Source organism: Crocodylus siamensis, chromosome 1 (assembly GCF_052110815.1).
Source record: "Crocodylus siamensis isolate JL-2025a chromosome 1, ASM5211081v1, whole genome shotgun sequence".
Lineage (NCBI taxonomy): Eukaryota > Metazoa > Chordata > Crocodylia > Crocodylidae > Crocodylus > Crocodylus siamensis.
In genome coordinates, this window is record NC_143395.1 from 322,255,344 (window position 1) to 322,273,714 (window position 18,371).

Sequence of the window (18,371 nt, forward strand, 5' to 3'; positions counted from 1 at the left end):
ACCCAATTTTAAACTCACACAAATATGACATGTTTTGAAATCTATCACTCTTGGAAAGATTATATGATTTACAGAGTCCTTAAAAGAAATCATGAAAACAAGGCAGAGTGGAAATAGTGTAGAATATGAGGTCAGTATGGAATAAAATAAAGGAAATAGGATCAGAGAGGAAAAAATGCTCATGTAAAGCTGAATGATGATAGCATTATCATCATCATCATCATCTATATCATGGTAGTGCCCTGAGGCTGGGACCCTATTGTGCTAAAGACTGCAGGGAATGGCCGTGTCCCTGTGAGCATGGATGTTTGTTTCCCTGGGGACAAGAAGCAGTGGCACACCTTGTGCTGCTGCTAGTTGTTCCTGGGGAATCCCTGTGGCACGAGCCCTTTGGCATGTGGCAGGTTACTCCAGGTAGAGTAGAGGAGGCTGAGGGCAGCACTAGGCTGGTCCCAGCAGCCTTACGTAGGGTCCTGGGGGAGGGGGGGGAGTGGTTCTCTTGGGGCTGCAGCAGCAGAAATCCTGCCACATGGATCCTGGCCAGCAGCTGGAGCATGACTGCCACCCAAAACCAGAGCCTGGCTGGCCACATGCTGTCCCCATGTGCGCCACCCCACTTTTTTTCTGTGGATTTTTTTGACCATGGGATCTTCCAGGGTCAACCTCCACCCCTGCACTGCTACCTTGTAGCACAGAGAACACCTGAATGTGCATTATGTGGCACCATAGACGTGTCTGTGGTACCACATACTGCATGGCCATGCATGTCTGGACCTGGCCAATAAGAGAATCTTTGTTGCACAGACTGACAGTCTAAACAAACTTGAGAAACAAAAGGTGGGGAAAGGGGTGTGTTGTAAAAGGACACTGAATAATGTTACCGTTTGTAATCATCTTTCAGTTCCAAGACTTGTTTTTTTTGTTCTCTTAAACTTTCTTTGTATAGAATTATGTGAATATGTTGGGAGAAAGAGGCCAAGACAGAGAGTAGACTTAAAAGGAAGGGGCAAGTAAACAGTGAATGAGCAGGGAGGAAGGAGAATCTGAAGAGTAGTTGGAGTGAGGCTGGGGAAGGACTGGGTTCAGAGGCCAGGTACAGACACACTTTTACTGGTAAAAATGTTCAGAAACTGCCTTATACCCATAACAGAACAGAAGTCTGGCACACACAAAGTGGTTTAAAAATGGCAGAACCCAGTCTAAGATTTGCCCTCCTGACCAAAGGGCAAATGTGTGTTCTGTTTGTTACTGATCTAAACTATGCTGCGTCCAGAAAACCTCATAACTTAGATCAATTCCACCTTGGGCTTTTTGAATGTCATTAAATATTTATGGGTGTGGGGAAGCAACAGCACCTGACAATGGGAATGAAATCCAGCTGTTGGCATACCATTGTTTTTCAAAGAGAGTGAATTGAATAGGTTCATTTGTTTTGTGTCTTTCTTCCATGTTACTGTTTGTTTCAGTCTTTTGCATGAACTAAAATTGTCAAATGTCACAGCAAAGATAAGTATTGGTAGGCTAACTTAAAGGGGTGAATGCTACAGGAGGAAATTGTCCTCCATGAACTATCATTAGCACATGTGGAACTTTATTGAGCAAAAGTCATTATTTACTGCTGGAGATTGTGTCCAGTTTGGACAGAATCACAGAAGTAGTAGGAAAACCTTAGATCACTTCTGCTTGGCAAGAGAATCATTATTATCTCTGCACTTTTAATTAAATGGAAGAATGATAAGTGTGCTAAAGCTAAAGTCAGTAATTTGATTTTTATTTTTGTGTCTTCCTGGAACAGTAGGACACAAATTTGGTAACAAGTAGAACTAGAGTAATGAGCAAATTAGAAAACAGAGGCAGCAATGTTTGAAATCACTGATGAGTGACTGGAGATTTATAAATTGGTAATTTTATAAACAGATTCTTGGCACATGTACCTAAACCAGCCAAGGTTGTTGAATTCAGATTAAGTTCAAACAGAATTTCAGAGTTTGTTCCAGACATAAGCAGAGCAAGCTTCCAGAGGTCTAGATTAGATAATGTAGAGATATCACAGATTGTTCCTACAAGGATTTGGCTACCAAGGCCAAATTCATAAGTCATATGATTTTTATAGAATTTTCAAAATGTTGGTTCAGAAACATCCTCTGAATTCTTACCAATTTAGACCTCTTGCATACAAGAACTGGCACTCAAAGGGATACAGCTATTCTGCGAAGTATGTATATACAAGATTGACCCCAACTCTATCACTGTTAAAAATCTGAAAGAGGGAGGAGTTCCAGATCCCGAGTTCTAGTGAACTTTCTAATTTCTAAATTTCCAAACTTGATTTTTGAAACTCAGAAACCAGTTAGAATTTGGAACTCAGGGCTCTTGCATTTTCACTTAATTTTCAGCTGACTTCATTGAAAATACCTTGGTTGGGCACAAAGTCATTTGGAACTTCATTTGTTAAACCAGTTGTGCAAAATGTCAAACCAAATAAGTTGAAGACTGACTGCTTAAACTGTCCATGTCTGTTAAAGACACATCTAATTAGCATATTTAGTTGAATATATAATGAACCTGATTATAAGGTGACTCCTCAATAATTAGATTTTATATATGGAAAATTTATAAATTTGATATAATTTTCCAGGTATCGAATCTAATTATTGGAGGTCTGTCTTGAATTTTTCACCCTCCCACTGCCACAGCAAGGAAAATAAATATAGGAGGTTAGGTAGCCCCTTTGCCATCTGCCCTCAACTTCTTTCCCAGATGAGCAGGGATCCTGGTTTTCTCCAATTAAAAAAAATCCCCAATTTTTGGATTTAAAACAGTAACCTGAAATCCACATTTTCCCACATATTTGAATAACTCATCTTATAGTCAAGTAAATACTGTAATTAATAGAGGTATGTGTTCATTTTTATGAGATCATTACTCAATGAAAATAAAATCAGGGACCAATATAAAATGCACACACATACATACCATCTTATATATACACATTAGGAAGTGACTACAGACAAAGTAACTGAAGCTTCTTTCACAAGTACAGAAGTAGTAAAATTTCTTCAAGGGTGAACAGAGACTGGAAATAATTCAAATCAATAAACTGAAGGCCCATGATCAGAGTGCAAATATAGTTAAAAAAAAGAAGATGAAATGTAGGTTTACAATAGGGAGACCCATGAAATGTGTGCTTATAGTTTGCTATACAAAGATTAGAGTTTACGTACTTTATATAAAATGTGCATTTCTTTCTTAAAAATGGGGTTTGCATATTTATTTTGTAGCTAAAAAATGGGATTTGCATATTTATTTTGTAACTAGAATACATAAAAAAAAAAAAATCCAACAAAGTCAAATGTTTTGTCTTCTTAGTGTCTAATGTCCAGAGAGGAAAGACTTACAAAATATGTCCTGTTTTCTATTTTGAAATTCAGAAGCCAGAGGCTACACTAAAATCTGACGCATTATTAAATTGCTTTGATTCTAGACACAATGAAAGCACTGTCTAGTTGATATGATTATGTGGAACCACAGGACTGGTGTTTGAAATGATATCTCATATTAATGTCAGTATAAAATACATCTGAAAATGTTGCATATTAATTTATTGTTGGGTCTATAAGTTTGATATGCTAATCATTCTGTCTACAGCATAAGAAATTATTTATGTGATGTTATTGCTACTCATTTCATAACTTTCTGCTGGCAAAATACTCAGTGCACATTTTACACCTACAACTTTATAGGTGTAAATGACTGATTACAATTATCTGTGTAAACAGTGAATCTGCAAGATGGACAAAGTACCTGGTGCAAAATCCTGGAACCATTAAAGTGAGTAGCAAAACTCTCACTGAATCAAATGGGGTCATCTAGCCCAAAGGGCAAAATGTTCAGCACCACTGTAATAAAAGATAAAGAGACCAGGTGGTTTATTTTATAAAAGAGGGGGTTCAAACATTGCCTCTTGCACCGGTACAGGCTAGGGACTGACTGGCTAAGCAGCAGTTCTGCAGCAAAGGACCTGGGGGTTACAGTGGACAACACGTTGAATATGAGCCAACACTGTGCCCCTGTTACCAAGAGTGCTAAAGGCATATGGGGCTGCATTACTAACAGCATTGCCAGCAGATGAAAGGAAATGATTATTACCCTCTATTTGGCACTGGTGAGGCCACCTGGAGTACTGTGTCTAGTTTTGAGCCCCACACTACAGAAAGGATGAGGAGCAATGCATAGGGGATGCACACAGGTGCACGTGCACCCCCTGCTGTGGTGGTGCTCCCCCCTGCAAAAAGACACCACCAACAGTGTTGGTGGTGCCTGCAGGTAGTTGTTGCTCACCACCCTGCCACCAGTGTCTGCAGGTAGTCCATGATTACCCCTGGGCCTCCTGCCACTGCCAGTGGCACCTGTGGGTGGTTGCTGACCCATGGTTGGCACTTGCCACCCCACCTGTGCTCCCTGCCACCACTCACCACTGCTGTCCTCCTACTGTCATGCTCCTGCCACCGCCAGTGCAGCCACACGCCCCGCCACACGCTAGGAGAACATGCCATTCATGCAAAGGATGTGGAAAAATTGGTGAGAGTCCATGGGAAGGCAACAAAAATGGTTAGGGGACTGCGACACATGACTTCTAAGGAGAAGATGAGGGAACTGGGCATATTGCATCTGGGGAAGAGACGACTGAGGGGGATTTATTAACAGCCTTCAGCTACCTGAAAGGTGGTTCCAAAGAGGATGGAGTTAGATCAGAGGCAGGCAATTACTGGGCCCACCGGACACATAGACAGTTTTGGGGAGTTATCATGAGCTGGTCAGCAACCCCCCACCCTTACCCCCCCCAGCAACAGCCCAGAGCCTATGCACACTGTGGCTCCTCACCGCCACCAGTACCCAGCAGCAGATGAGTTCTGGCCCCAGCTCCAGATCTGGCCCCAGCCCTGAGCCTGGTCCTGGCCCCCCACCCACTCCAGACTTGCCCCAGCCAAAGTGGACTAGTTCCAGACCAGCCAGGATCTGCATGCACTTGTCTGGAGTCATTGCAGGCCAGGGTGAGGGTTTAATAAATCCTCCCTTTAAATGTGTGGGGGAGGTGGAAGCTTCTGAGGGCTTCCCTGCCCACCTTCCCACTCCAGCCAGGTAGACTCTGGATAGAATCAGCATGGGCCAGGGTGGAGGTTTAACTCCTGCCCCATCCCCACCATCAAACTCAGCCAGCCAGGCCAGGGCCTGGCCATGACCTCCCTTTCCGCTGAAGTTAGGAGAAGGTGGAAAGCCTCTGAGGGCTTCCTTCCGCCCCTTCCCCCTGCCAGGCAGACCCCAACAAGGGTCTGATGCTAGGGATTCCTCCCACCCCCTTTTCTGCCAGCCAGAGCAGTGATATTGCTCTGGCTAGAGAACAGAGGGGTGGGGCAGACACGGCTGTGCTGGAACAGACGGCATAGCACAGTCCAGGGATGCAAAGCTGCGTTAACTTGAATCTGGAGGGAATTTGGGACAGAAGTTCCATAAACCAGTTTGAAGTAAATCAGTTAAATCTGATACCGGGGCGATGGGTGGGGGGTGTGCTCGGGTGCATGTACACCCCCTGAGTGTGGTGGTGCACCCCCTACAAAAAGGTGCCGCTGACACTGATGGTGGCACCTGCAGGCAGTTGCTGCTCACACCACCACTGCCACTGCTGGCAATGTCTGCGGGTGGTCTGTGATCCCTGCTGGCTGCTGCCAGCGGTGGCTCCAGGCGGTTGCCGACCCTTGGTCAGTGCTCGTCCCACCCCCACTGCTGCCAGTGCTGGCTGCATCTGCAGGAGCTCCCGCCACTCCCACTGCCACGGTTCCGCCACCGCTGTGCCCCCTCAGCCACTGGGGACATGAGTCATACATGTCTGATACTACATCCAACCAGGTTTATTTTAAATTGGTTTCAGCCATTTTGAAAGCAGTTTATGCGCACTGAACTTCTGTTCTGTTACAGTTTTAAACCTGTTTCTGATCACTTAAACCTGTTTATGTGTAAATTCTTTCTTTAGCTTAATAGTTCCTTGTAACTTCAACTATTTATTTTTAAAATTTTTCCAAATATGATAATTTTTGGAGAACATATATATCCATAAAATAATACATATTTTACATTGTGAAGCAGATCTTGTCAATGGCTGCAAGTGAAAGATCATTCCCATTTTGTTCAGAGTACCAGATGACTGCTAAGACATTGCATGGAAAATGCATATATCCATGCTACATCTTGTCTCAAGAAAAAGCAGTTAGTATTTTCTCAGCCACTGTACCTGTCTAGATGTTTAACTCCTGTTATTCAAGCTGTACTATTTTTAGACAATCACATGTTCATAGTAGCTTACATTTTTTCTGAGGCATGTATTTTTAATAAATGGTAGTTCATTTACATTGTTCTGAATAGTGATAGGTCAGATCTTTCAGACTGCCAGCTTCTACCTAAACCAAAGTTTGTTTTTGTGTCTCAAGACACTTAGCACTAAGGATATTTTTTATTTAAATTAATCTGCTGTTACTTGATCTTCATCTGAAAGTGTAAGTTATAAAAATTTCCTTCAACGTCTTGATGGCTCATCTCAACCCGAATAATTCAGGTTTGGGACATTAATGGATTAAACACTTTTAGACTGGATTTTATTAGAGATTTCCTCCCATTACATATCCTTGGCTATCCTCTAAGCTATTTGTGGTTTCAGAAGAGACAGTTAACTTGCCATTCTATTAATGTATCTCCACTGCAGATGCTGACAGACTGGCAAGTGCTTCTCAGTATATTCCCCCTAGATCATACATAATGTACTCCTAGTTTAAACTGAATCTCAAAGACCATTTTCTGGCTCCTACTTCATGTATGCTAATAATTTAATGCAAGTTCACTGTAGCATAATTACAGTAAGTATTATAACATACTCTGTTAGCCGTACTCAATGTTAGCTTCTTCCTTTGCACCCTCCTGACCTTGTATCTGAAATTAGTAGGGCTAGAATCTGATTAACAATTTCAAAGGCTACAAACTACAGTGAAATATACTGACTGGTCAATGATTTGAAACCCAAAAGAGAACTGATATCAGAGGTAGTTAGCAAACTCTTTGAGGGATATTTTCAGACTCCTTTGCTACCTACCTGCTCCGATGATTTAGGGAATCTGTCTATATACTGCTTATGAATGCTGGTTAATGGTTTGACGACAGTATTAGACAACTGTATTTTTCCACATCTCTGTGGACAGGCCAAAGGCTACAGTTTAGGGTCACTAGCCATAGTGACTGTACTATGTCTCAACAACAGGTATGCTGAAGAAGCTGGCTAAGGTCAGAGGTAACAGTTTTTTCCCCCCACTTTGTAATCAGGGAGAGGGAAACAGAGAGTAGAAACATTTCCAAACATGACAAAGTAGGGAATTAAAGAACAAATTTCCACAAGGAATGAAAGAGAGGATTAACAGAGCCACACGGGAAGTTTTTGATGAGAGAGACAGCAAGGAATAGGAAGAACATGCAGATCCCATTTTTAGAGAGGAAATGCACATTTTGTATAAAGTATGTAAAATGGAGCCTTTGCATAGCAAACTATAAGCACACACTTCTTTGGCTTTCCTATTGCATGCCTACATTTCATCTAATTGTTTTAGTTATATTTATACTCTGATCATGGATCTTTGTAGTAGTGAATGTCAGAGACAACTGGCTGACCTAGAAAAGCCCTAAAGAGATATCTCTTCTCCTGGCAGGTTGTGATACAGAGGACACTGCCCTGAGTCCAAACAACATTCCAGATCAGTAAAGCAGCTAAGGCTTTAATAAATAAATATTATTTATTTTGTCTAGGTCTGTGTGCCTCTCAGGTTGCTAAAGAAACAGTAATGGTGGCTTAGATTTCTATGCAAAAATCTGTATATTTTATTTTATATACTACACCTATCACATACCCCAGAAGCATTAACTTGCAACAAAAACATCTCAACTGTTCATAGTTCTGGAAGAAAACACTTAATCAACTTATTTGAAGTAACCTGTGCCCAGTACGTTAGTGCTACTTCTCATTGTTTCTTGGATGGACAGCTCCCTTTTAGGGTACAGAAAATTTAAAAACTCAAGGGTCCAGTAGTTTTGGACCTAAAAGAACAACCTTGGGAACCAGATACTCTTTAGGATAAGAAATAAAGGTAGTACTGGTTTAGGTACTGCAAACATAATAAAAGAATTCCTGATAAATCCCTCACCAACCTGTAATACCTACTGGTTCACTTATTCCTCCTAGTTTCATACAGATCTTCATAGAATTTAGTCAACCACAAATGGAAGCGTCCATTGAATACTTTTCCTTTCTTTTTGACATTTTTTATTTAAATAAGGATTTTAAGTTCTATTACAATTATTATTTTAATTTATACACTTTCTCTTTAATGTCTAGCCCTAGTAACATGAATTATGTTAAGCTGAGTTAATAACTAGGGGTACACATAAAACTGAAGTAATACAAAAGAATTTAACATGAATTCACTCTTCATTCATTCATTCTCTGAAGCCAAAGTAGTAATTCCCTGGCTTTAGGCTTAATCTTTGGCCTCTAGATAAATGACATGCCTACTAAGAAGGAGGAGGAGGAAGAGGCAGTTAAGAAGAGAGAGAAATAATATTAAGTGTAAAAAACACGTGAATCCAAAGGTTCACTTGTATTACTAGGGCATGGCACCAGGGCAACTTTCCCAGGTGCCAACCTGTTGAGGGAGAAGCACAAAATATTTGGCTGCTGCCACAGTCATGCACTCACAATGTGTGGCAGCTGCCCCAGCTGTGTTGTTATGTCTCTGCAAAGGTTAGGTCTAAATGAAAATGGCAGCCTAATTCTAAAGGAAAGCAATCTGTAACATACCTAATGCTAACACCTAGCAAAAATACAGTTTGCTGTAATAAATCTGTAAAGGGATTGATGCATCTGCTTCCTAATGAAGTGAACAGATGATAGGTGCATAGGTAAGAGATGGGAATGAGATCCAAGGAAGGACATGAGCGTCTAAAACAGGATTTAAGTCGATTTGTGGTACCCAGTCTAAAATTATGACACCAAAATCCAGGGGTATAACCAGCAATGTTCACACTTGGGCAAAACCCTACCAGAGAGCAGGTGATTGAGCTGGGAGGAAGGAAGAGATAAAGGCCTAGCACCTGAGGGGTGGGGGCAGGTAGGTGGAAGTGTCTTTCCAGTACCTCCTCTACGTCAATACCCAGTGTTGGTGCCCTGCTCATCCACCTCTTATTATATACTGCAAATCCCCCTGCTTAATGGCTGTAAGCCCTGGAGAAACCTGAACTGCAAGTTATCTTAGGCATTTGTAATTCTATTTCTGCACATGCCCAGAACTGCCCTAGTGCTGGAAGCTTGACACATAGCTTCTATCTAGGCCTTACAAGGATCCAGAACATGGCATTGTTCTGCTCAAGTATCAGGGCCCTGTAGGAGGTGTGGGCATCTGACTCTGGCATCCCAATGTGCCTTGGCAGTCGGTCTCACCTGCTGCACTCTGGCCTCCCTCGCCTCCTGTCTCTGCCCTGCCGCACCTTAATATCAATTTGATTATCTTGGGGGCTGCCTCTTGGCCCAGTCCTCAGGGCTTCTCTGTCCCCAAATGTAGTCCTTGTGGTTACTCCCAAGCACTGCCTCTCTATGGTGTTCTAGAGGTGCTTTCTCTTAAACACAGTCCTTATGGTTTCTCTGCCTTATCATAACAGTTGTGACTCTGCAGACCCCAAGGGCATTTATACACATGCTCCAGGGGATGGACGTGCTTTAATGACACTTGACACTGGAGTCTGTGGGAGCATGGTAATTACCACACTCTAGCAGACTCAATTAACTGAGCCCCCTCCAATATGCTGTAATTACAGCATGTCATAGCAACTTCACTGCAGATGTATAAGTGCCCTAACTGCCTTCTTGGCCCTAACCATGTCTTAGGCTTAGGGAATATAATCACGGCCTCCAGCTACCCTCATAGCCATGCCGATGCCTTGCACATTTTGCTCTGAGTTCACTCACGAGGCCCTCTGCCCCTGTCCATCTGTCACCTTGCCTAACCCATCAGGTTCAAAGCCCTGGCAAGGCTCTGCCTATATTCCCTGGGCTCCTGGCTCTGTCTGGTTTCCTTTCTTCACTCTCTCAGCCTCAGCTAGGACCTGGGACCCAGGTCCCATCTGGACCTCAGTGCATACCCATCCCACAAGGCCTCTGGCCCAAGATTGAGGGCTACATCTCAGTTTCTTTCTCTGATCTCCCAACCATCTGGGTCCCTGACCCTGGAAGGGCTCATGTCACACTGAGTGCCTCCCAGGCACCCCCTGTGGCTTCTAGTTCACCCCAGTAGCTAGAACACAAAACACAGAACTCCCTGGCTCAATGGGCAGCCACTCCTCATCTGCCTCTGCCCATTGACAAGTTCTGCCTTCTCCTCAGGCTGACCATTTTTCTAGGCTCTGCTTATTGCAGAGCTACTTGCTCCTGAGTAGTGACCTGTAACTTTGGGGATCCTGTCTTTAGGCTTCTTTGGATGCCTGCTGGTTGGCAGCTGGTCCTTGCTCACCTGCCAGCTCCTGACCACAAGTTTTCCCTGCTGCCTTTCTCTTTCTAAAGTAACAGGAGCCCTGTTAAGACCCTTATCCAGGAAGCCTAAGGATGCCTAACACAGACGGACAGGATCAGACCTTTCCCAAAATGCAGTTGCATTTTAAAACACAACCAGAAAAGTAGGAAGTAGTGATGCAAGAACCTTTCTATATAATAGTAATTACAATAGTCATGCATGAAAAGGGAAACCAAGTTTCTAAGTCCTTCTCACCCTGAGATTGTTAAAACCCACATCTTCCACCCTACAGGGAGACTGCCTTAACCACTAGGCTAAAAGTCAGGCTGAGTGAAACATTCCCCAGTGTGGTTGTTGAGTCTAGGTCACTGTTTGGAAAAGAATACTAAATCCATGGGTATGTACAAATGTTACATTTAGATCCCCCTTACTAAGATTAGGGTGATCTAAATGGATATGTGTGCAAGCACTCTCAGGGCTTAGATTGTTGTAAAAACTGGTTGCCCTAAAAATGGCAGACAGGAAGTAACTTCAGTGTTAACTCAACCAAAAATGGGCTAACATGACCTAAGAAATATTTTCATGGATCTGCAGCAGAGCCCTTCTGACTGGGAAAGCCCGGCCACTCTCCACACCCCCAGGGCTGCGCTGTTTTTACCCCTGCACCTCCCCAATCCTATCTGTTTTTACCTCCTTCCCCAAATCAGCATTGGCAGCCCCCCTTGCAGAGAACCCACCAACCTACTTCTGTAGAGCCACCAATCCTCCTCCCCAATCTGATTTATTTGCCTCTGGCTTTCCATGTCTCCTCTTGGCAAGCAACGAATGCCTGCATGCACCTATCCCAGCCCAGTTTTAGTCAGCTTAACTAAGCAACCTAAATCTAATCCTGGTCCAGGGTTTTTTGCTATTGGGTGCCAAGTTTGAATATGCACCTGGGACCACAGAACATTGAGCTGGGTTGGAGGAGCCCCAGCTGGCAGGGAGTCAAAAAGGTCAGCCTGCCAGCCCAGGGCTACTCTGATCTGGATTGATGCACTGTGGAGGGCTGGCTGGGGCACAAGGGTGCTTCAGTGTGGAGCTAACCTTTGCACTGAAGCACCCTCATCAGCATCTACATGTGCTTTGCTACAGAGTAAAAAACAATGCCACAGGGTACTATTTGTATTTGCAAGTACAAACACAGAGTTAATTAGTTTATTCCATCCTAATAGCACTGCACATGTAGATGCTGACTAATTAGGCAATGCAGAGCTAATTAGGCAACTAAACATCTCCTGTAGATGCACCCCATGAGGGCAAGAGAAAGAATGACTCTAGCTCAATGATGAGGACACTCATGTATGGAGTCCTGTGTTGCAGCCTCTCCTCTCAGGACTGCTTAAGCATTTTGCTTATTAACAGATATTAGATAAAATATAGAAACAGTCCTGTAAGCAGATACCAGAACTGAGAATGGCCTCCCTTCCCATTTGAGTGTCTTCATCACTGGATTGCAGAGTCACAGCCTTGTTCTCTCTGTGGAGAGAACCATGACTTGGATTCTTTTCTTCTTAATGACAAAGCATTAGCAAATGCGGTGGGGGGGAGGGAAGGTGAAGTGGGGGGAGGGAAGAGGGAGATATTAACTCAGAAAATATATAGCCTGGTATTAGGGTATTCTTCTGGCCATGTTGTCAAAGAAATTCGTTATTTAGACCAAAAGATATAACTTAGTGCAGCAGGGGTTCAAGCAGTGAATTCCAATCTCATCTATGTGTCTCACTCAGAGCTTCAGGGAGGTGCATAAGTCTAAGAGAGAGGCAGAATATCAGACACACTCCTCTGGAGCATTTCCGGTCTACGGCTTTGGAATTCCCCTCAGTCCTCTTCACTATGCTCCTCAGCTTTGTGCTCTTTGTCTGATTACCATTCTAAAGCCCCTGCTATATGTTACATATATTGCATGATTAACTGGTGAATTATATAATAAAGCTACATTGAGGGCACAATGTAAAGCTAGTGCAAAGTAATTATCACATGATAAAAATGACTATCCAGCTATAAAAAGAGAGCCAGTCAGCTCTAAAGCTAGTGTTTGAAAATGTGCAACTCTAGAGCTGGTTTTTAGACAGCTTTCATTTGAATGTGTAGTAGAGCCATGCCCATACACTGAAAGGGGAGTGCAGTACATAACTGGGGTTGTAGGAATAAATTCCAGGAGCCAAGCCTCCAATATCAGGCATGATGATGCTCACATGTCTAAGTCCCTTTGCATAGTTGATTTAAATACCTAAAAGCTAGTTGTTGCTGTTCCTAACTTGTGGCTATCTTCCCTGAATCAAGTATGTATTTACCTGAATATTTTTGTGGATTTACTTGTCACTTAGAAGGAGACTTCTGGATGAAGTGATAAATTACAACGAGAACAGGCATTACCAAAAGGACTGCAGGAATATGGCAGTCTAGATGATGGTAATTAATATAATTGATAGCTTTTAATCACAGTTATATTGAATATACTATTTTTCAGATTGAGTAGTTCAATACTAACTTGTGTCAACCCTTCCAGGCACTAACATAATGAGGTTTTTTGGCGGGGTTTGAAAGAAAAGAGAGAGAGAAAATAAGGTATAATAGGTGTTAAAAAATGGAGCATTGCATCTCTACCCAGGAGATTGCTTTTGCTTTAAAGTATTTAAATGATCTTGACAATAAGTGCAGGAACAGCTACGTTAGTATGGTATTATTTCTATAACATCATCTTTAGTCACTTCTTATATATTGCATTTAATAAGCCTTTTTTTTCTGATTAAATGTAAATCACATCAAAATTGCTTTAGCTGAGGTTCTCCACACTAACCTGTAGAACCAGTTGGTAAGGCTAAGCAAATATTGAGGCTCAACCATGGCAACAACTACTAGCCCATGCTCAATCACAATCCTGAAATCGTGGATATTAAAGACCATCATGTCCTGAATAATGGTTCATTGGCATAAGCAAATATAAATTCCCTGTTTTTCTTTTTTGTCAGTGGTGAAATATCAGCAGTCAAATTTAAAGCCCTAGATTATATCCCAAAGGAAAAAAGACACTGTTTTGGCTTGCTAAAAGCCATTTGCTTTGAATCATTACATTTTTAACTATGGTGTTTCATCACCCTGAGAGAGACAAAGATCTATTGAGATCATCAGAGAATTTTAATCATGCTTGTGAGTATTCCTGTAGAGTTTTGCTTAGCCATACAAAATCTTTACATCAGTTTTTCACAAATAATCTTTCCAAAGCTGAGTTTGTTCTTGGTCATCCCAGAGTACTCTGGCTGATCATTACTTTTCCAGTAACATTTTAAGGAAATTTAAATAAATCTCTTAAATGTGATTATCTAAAAAAGATAACCAGTTCTGCATATGAAGCCACAGTGACTTCATTTTTAAGAATGTAAAATCTGCTGTAAGTGCCGATCAATATACACTGCTAAAGGGATCTGCATGGGCTTATAATTGTTACAAATTAAATTATTTAATCCACTGTAAATACAAGAGGTATAAATATGCTAAACAGTTCAAATTCATTGATGAAAGCTAAAACTAATTTGTGCACCACAATGTGCAGTTTTGTTGAATATGGTCTTCTGAACTGTGGCAATCTTGACCAGAGTTTAAGGGTATCCAGTCACTGAAATGTTCATTAAGCCTTATCTCAAGAGGCAGTTCTGTTTGCTAGAATGATCTTTTTTTAATTAGTGAATTACAGAACCGCACAAAATTCCTCAGCTGTCATCAGCTTCTGCTTACACAACATCATCTTATTTTTTAAAAATAAGCTTGTTCTGTAATTTTAGCCCCCAGTTGTTAATATGCAAATTCTAGCAACTCATTTGATAGGCCTGCCTAAAGAAATACAAGCAAACAGTTTAGACCTAAATATGATTAACCATAAAAATCACTTTGATGTCATCCACTTTTTAAATATAAGGTAAATTTGTTACTACTGGGTGCATCTACCATTTGGTGCACTACCATTAAGGCAAGATAATAAACTCCAGCACAGTTTGTGCCAGAGTTTATCTCAGCACTTTAATGGCATGTTTAGATGCTCAAACTGCTGTTGTCCACGGCACATGCGCAGATGCTGCACCTGAGACCACAGCATTTTGAGCCAGGGTGGAGTAGCCCTGGGCTGGCAGGGGGCTCAGAGTGTCGGCCCCAGGCAATGGGTGCCAGCAGCAGGGGCTGGAGGGGCTGGCAGGGGCACAAGAGTGCTGAAGTGTGGGGTTGGGCGGCAAGAATCCCCTTCATTTTTGCACCCTCATGCCCCAGTCAGTCACTATCTACATGTGTGCTTTGCTGCAGCAACCACACAAAAAGATAGTAGTGTCCCCAAAACTACTATCTTAAAGTGCAGTTAATTAACTAATACTGGCACATGTGTAGATGGTGATGCTGTAGTGTGGAGCTAACTAGTTAACTGCAGTAAAGTACATGTGTAGATGCACCCACTGGGTTGTCTGTGTGATGTGGATCTCTGCTTAAGGAAAAGTGAACTAGTTAGGCTACAGAGAGTTAATCAAAAATGTGATAACAATTCTTGGTTGCTTTGTTCTCAAAGACCTGAAGAAAAGTGCTTTGTACCTGAAAGCTTGTCTACATACCCACCAGCTATACAGGTGGTCTAATAACGATATCACTCACAGAAATCCTTGCTTCTCAGAGTTTTTCCTAGATCATCACCTCTACATCATCATTCCAGCTCCAGTGAAACTTATTGTGCATCTTTTTCACTGAAAAAATGTATAAGCTAGTTCAGGGCAGCAAAGAGAATTATGGAGGCCAGAGGAGGTGAGCTGAAACATATGCAGCTCTACAGTCAAACACAGAACTTAAAGCTCCCATAGTAGTTTCAGTGCAGTGGCAAAAATTGTCAACTTTTTTTTTATTGTCTTGCTAACTCCTATGGTTAATTTTTCTCCTGATCATAAACTTGATTTAAATCAGTGCACAATCAAACTTTTATATAGTTTGACAGAGTAAATGGATTTAATAGAGTCTGTATGTATAGTGTAAGCTGTTTTAGTCTCAGTGGGCATGTCTACATGCATGTTTCACTGCAGAGTAGACTGATTATCTGCAGAGTAAAATGTCACTGTCTACACATGTGACAGTATTAGGTCACAGTAAACTGATTAATGCCACCATAAGGTAGTACTGTTGGGGATAGTGAATGTAGATTCTTCAACCAGGAACAATTTACTCCAGCTCAAACCACTCTGGAGCTTATTGATTAGAATTAATGGCATGTGTAGATGCACTCAGTCACAAGTACTTCCCAACTGGGCAAGTCACATTTTATAAATAATAATCTATAATAATAAATAATTGCCATTTTAGAATACTATAAAAAGACACATGCAGCAAGACTAAGCTACTTTAAGAATACCACAAATAGTTTAATGCCACATATGAATTTAAATCCTTGCATGTTTGGCACTTTTGCCCAAGCAAAACATGCTAACCAACTTGTGAATAAGCACAATACCATCATAACAAATTATGTGAATGCAAGAAAAAAAGCACCCAGGTAACGGTGTACCAGGGATATATGGTCAGGGTAGGAGTACTAGCTAGAAATAGGCATTCTGGTAAAACAGGCAGTATTGCATGTGACGCTGAATACAAGACAGTCTCTACCACTTTTATCTATTTGATTCTCAGTGCCTTTCGCTTGTGTTAAGCATTCAGCTACATTCTTGCTGACTAGGTTGCCAGGATACAAAAATACAACTTGTGACCTGACCAGTGACCATATAAAGCATTCATGGAATATTTGATACATAACTGCTGCACAGGCTGGTCAATGGATCCATATATAGATCCCCATCCCCTCGTGTTGTCAGTATCAGTTTCTTCAAATTTGGAGCAGGGGATGACCCAGCCAAACATCTAAGGTCAATAACTCTAATCATCCCAGCCTGAGGAGATACTTATTGGATGATTCCCAGTGGTACAATGAGTATTAATTTCATTCACTAGACCAATTTGGGACATGTTTCAGCAAGCTCTGACCCCATCCCCTGATGCCATCTGAATCTTTTGGTAGATGTATAATCTGTGACTTTTGTGTCTATTATTCCTAACATGCTATTTTGCAGACCACTACTCTATGGGCACATCAACATCAGATGTTTACTGTACAGTTGACTAATTAACTGCACAGTAAACATCTCAGTGTCTACATGTGTGCTCCCATTAGGGTGCACAAAACTAATAAATACTACAGTGGGATAGTACTTGTAAATACAAGTACTACCCGGCTGCAGAGTTCTTTCATGCTCTACATGTTCTACAGTACATGTGTAGAAGCTGACCTTGCTGGCTGGGGCACAAGGGTGCTTCAGTGCTGGGGCTGCTTGCCATCTAGCCCTGTGTTGAAGCACCCTCATGCCCCATCCAGCTTCTCCACAGCACACTTAGCCTGGTTGGAGAAGCCCTGGGCTGGCAGGATATAAGCTCCGCTGCCAGCTGAGGCTGCTGAGACCCAGGTCAATGTGCTGTGGTCGAGGAGCACTTGTAAACTGTGCACCCAGGAGCTTATTGTTCTGCAGTTTATTGATGCATGCTAATGGCACAATTAGTGGCCTATGATTTCTTGATGAGATCAAAACTTTTCTCACACATCATTGTCTGTCTGCAGCCAGCAATTCCCAGCTGCCTCTTGGTATTCTGCCCTGAACAAGATATAACTTCAGTAGGTTTGCAAAAAAGTTATTGATAACCTTGCTTTCCCTCACTGCATTCCAGTTTTCTGTATAGCAACTGCTGCATATACGTATTATCTATGCATGCAATGTGGCCAGCTCAGTGGAGCTGCACCTTCATTAACAATGCTTCAAAATTTTTATGACTGGGGATCCTGGTTTTCTCTGATAAAAAACCCCCCAATTTTCAAATTAAGTAAGTAGCCCCAAATCCACACTTTTCCATGATCAAAATGAAACATATATATACATATACATATTAGTGGTGTTTCATTGTAATCAGAGAAAAATGTGGATTCGGGGTTACTTTTTTTAATCTGAAAATTGGGGATTTTTTTTATCAGAGAAAACTAGGATCCTTGGTTATAAATGCTTCATTCAAGTACCACATCACTGGATAGTGGGTCAAATCATTTGACCTGTGGAAGGAAACGAAAGAAACATGAACTTTCTCTAGCTGCTGGACGCCCCACTTGTACTCTGTCTGGGTTTCACTCTCCTAAATCAAAGCAGTAAGTACAGCAGCCTTATAGACATTTTGTGACAACCAGTTCTGCTTAGTCAATCTAACAAGGGCTGTATATGTTTTCAGAATATGGTTCCTCAGTGATACAGTTTCAGTCTGTCAGCACTCTGCCCATGCAGTGAAACTCATAAACCAGAAAGCTGCTATCCCCAATATATACAGTTGCTGCTATCCCTAATATACATATACCTTTTGCCATGTACCAGCTGATACATAACCCCAAAGTGTTCTGTGACTGAAAAGCAGCTGACCAACACCTGGGAAGAGAGGAGAGGTGCTGCTGAGCACAGAGGAGAAGGGAGAGGGTGTTAAGAGTAGGACTTAACAAAAGTCCCTGAATTCTCCCCCCACAGCAAAGTGAAGGCTGGGAACAAGAGGTGCAGCTATCTCTGCAGTGTCAGTCACTGTTCCTGTAATGCATTTTTCAAAACCGTGGATCCACTTGCATCACCACCTTCTTCATAACTACTTCTTCATATAACAGAGTGAACAAAATTAGTCCAAGAACAT

The 18,371-nt window shown here is 41.9% G+C and overlaps 1 protein-coding gene across 2 annotated transcripts in view; it reads right to left on the reverse strand.

The window, feature by feature from the left end:
* GPC6 (glypican 6) overlaps positions 1-18,371 on the reverse strand; it is a 1,293,633-nt gene that overhangs the window by 240,978 nt on the left and 1,034,284 nt on the right. The gene's annotated exons all lie outside the window — the stretch shown is intronic.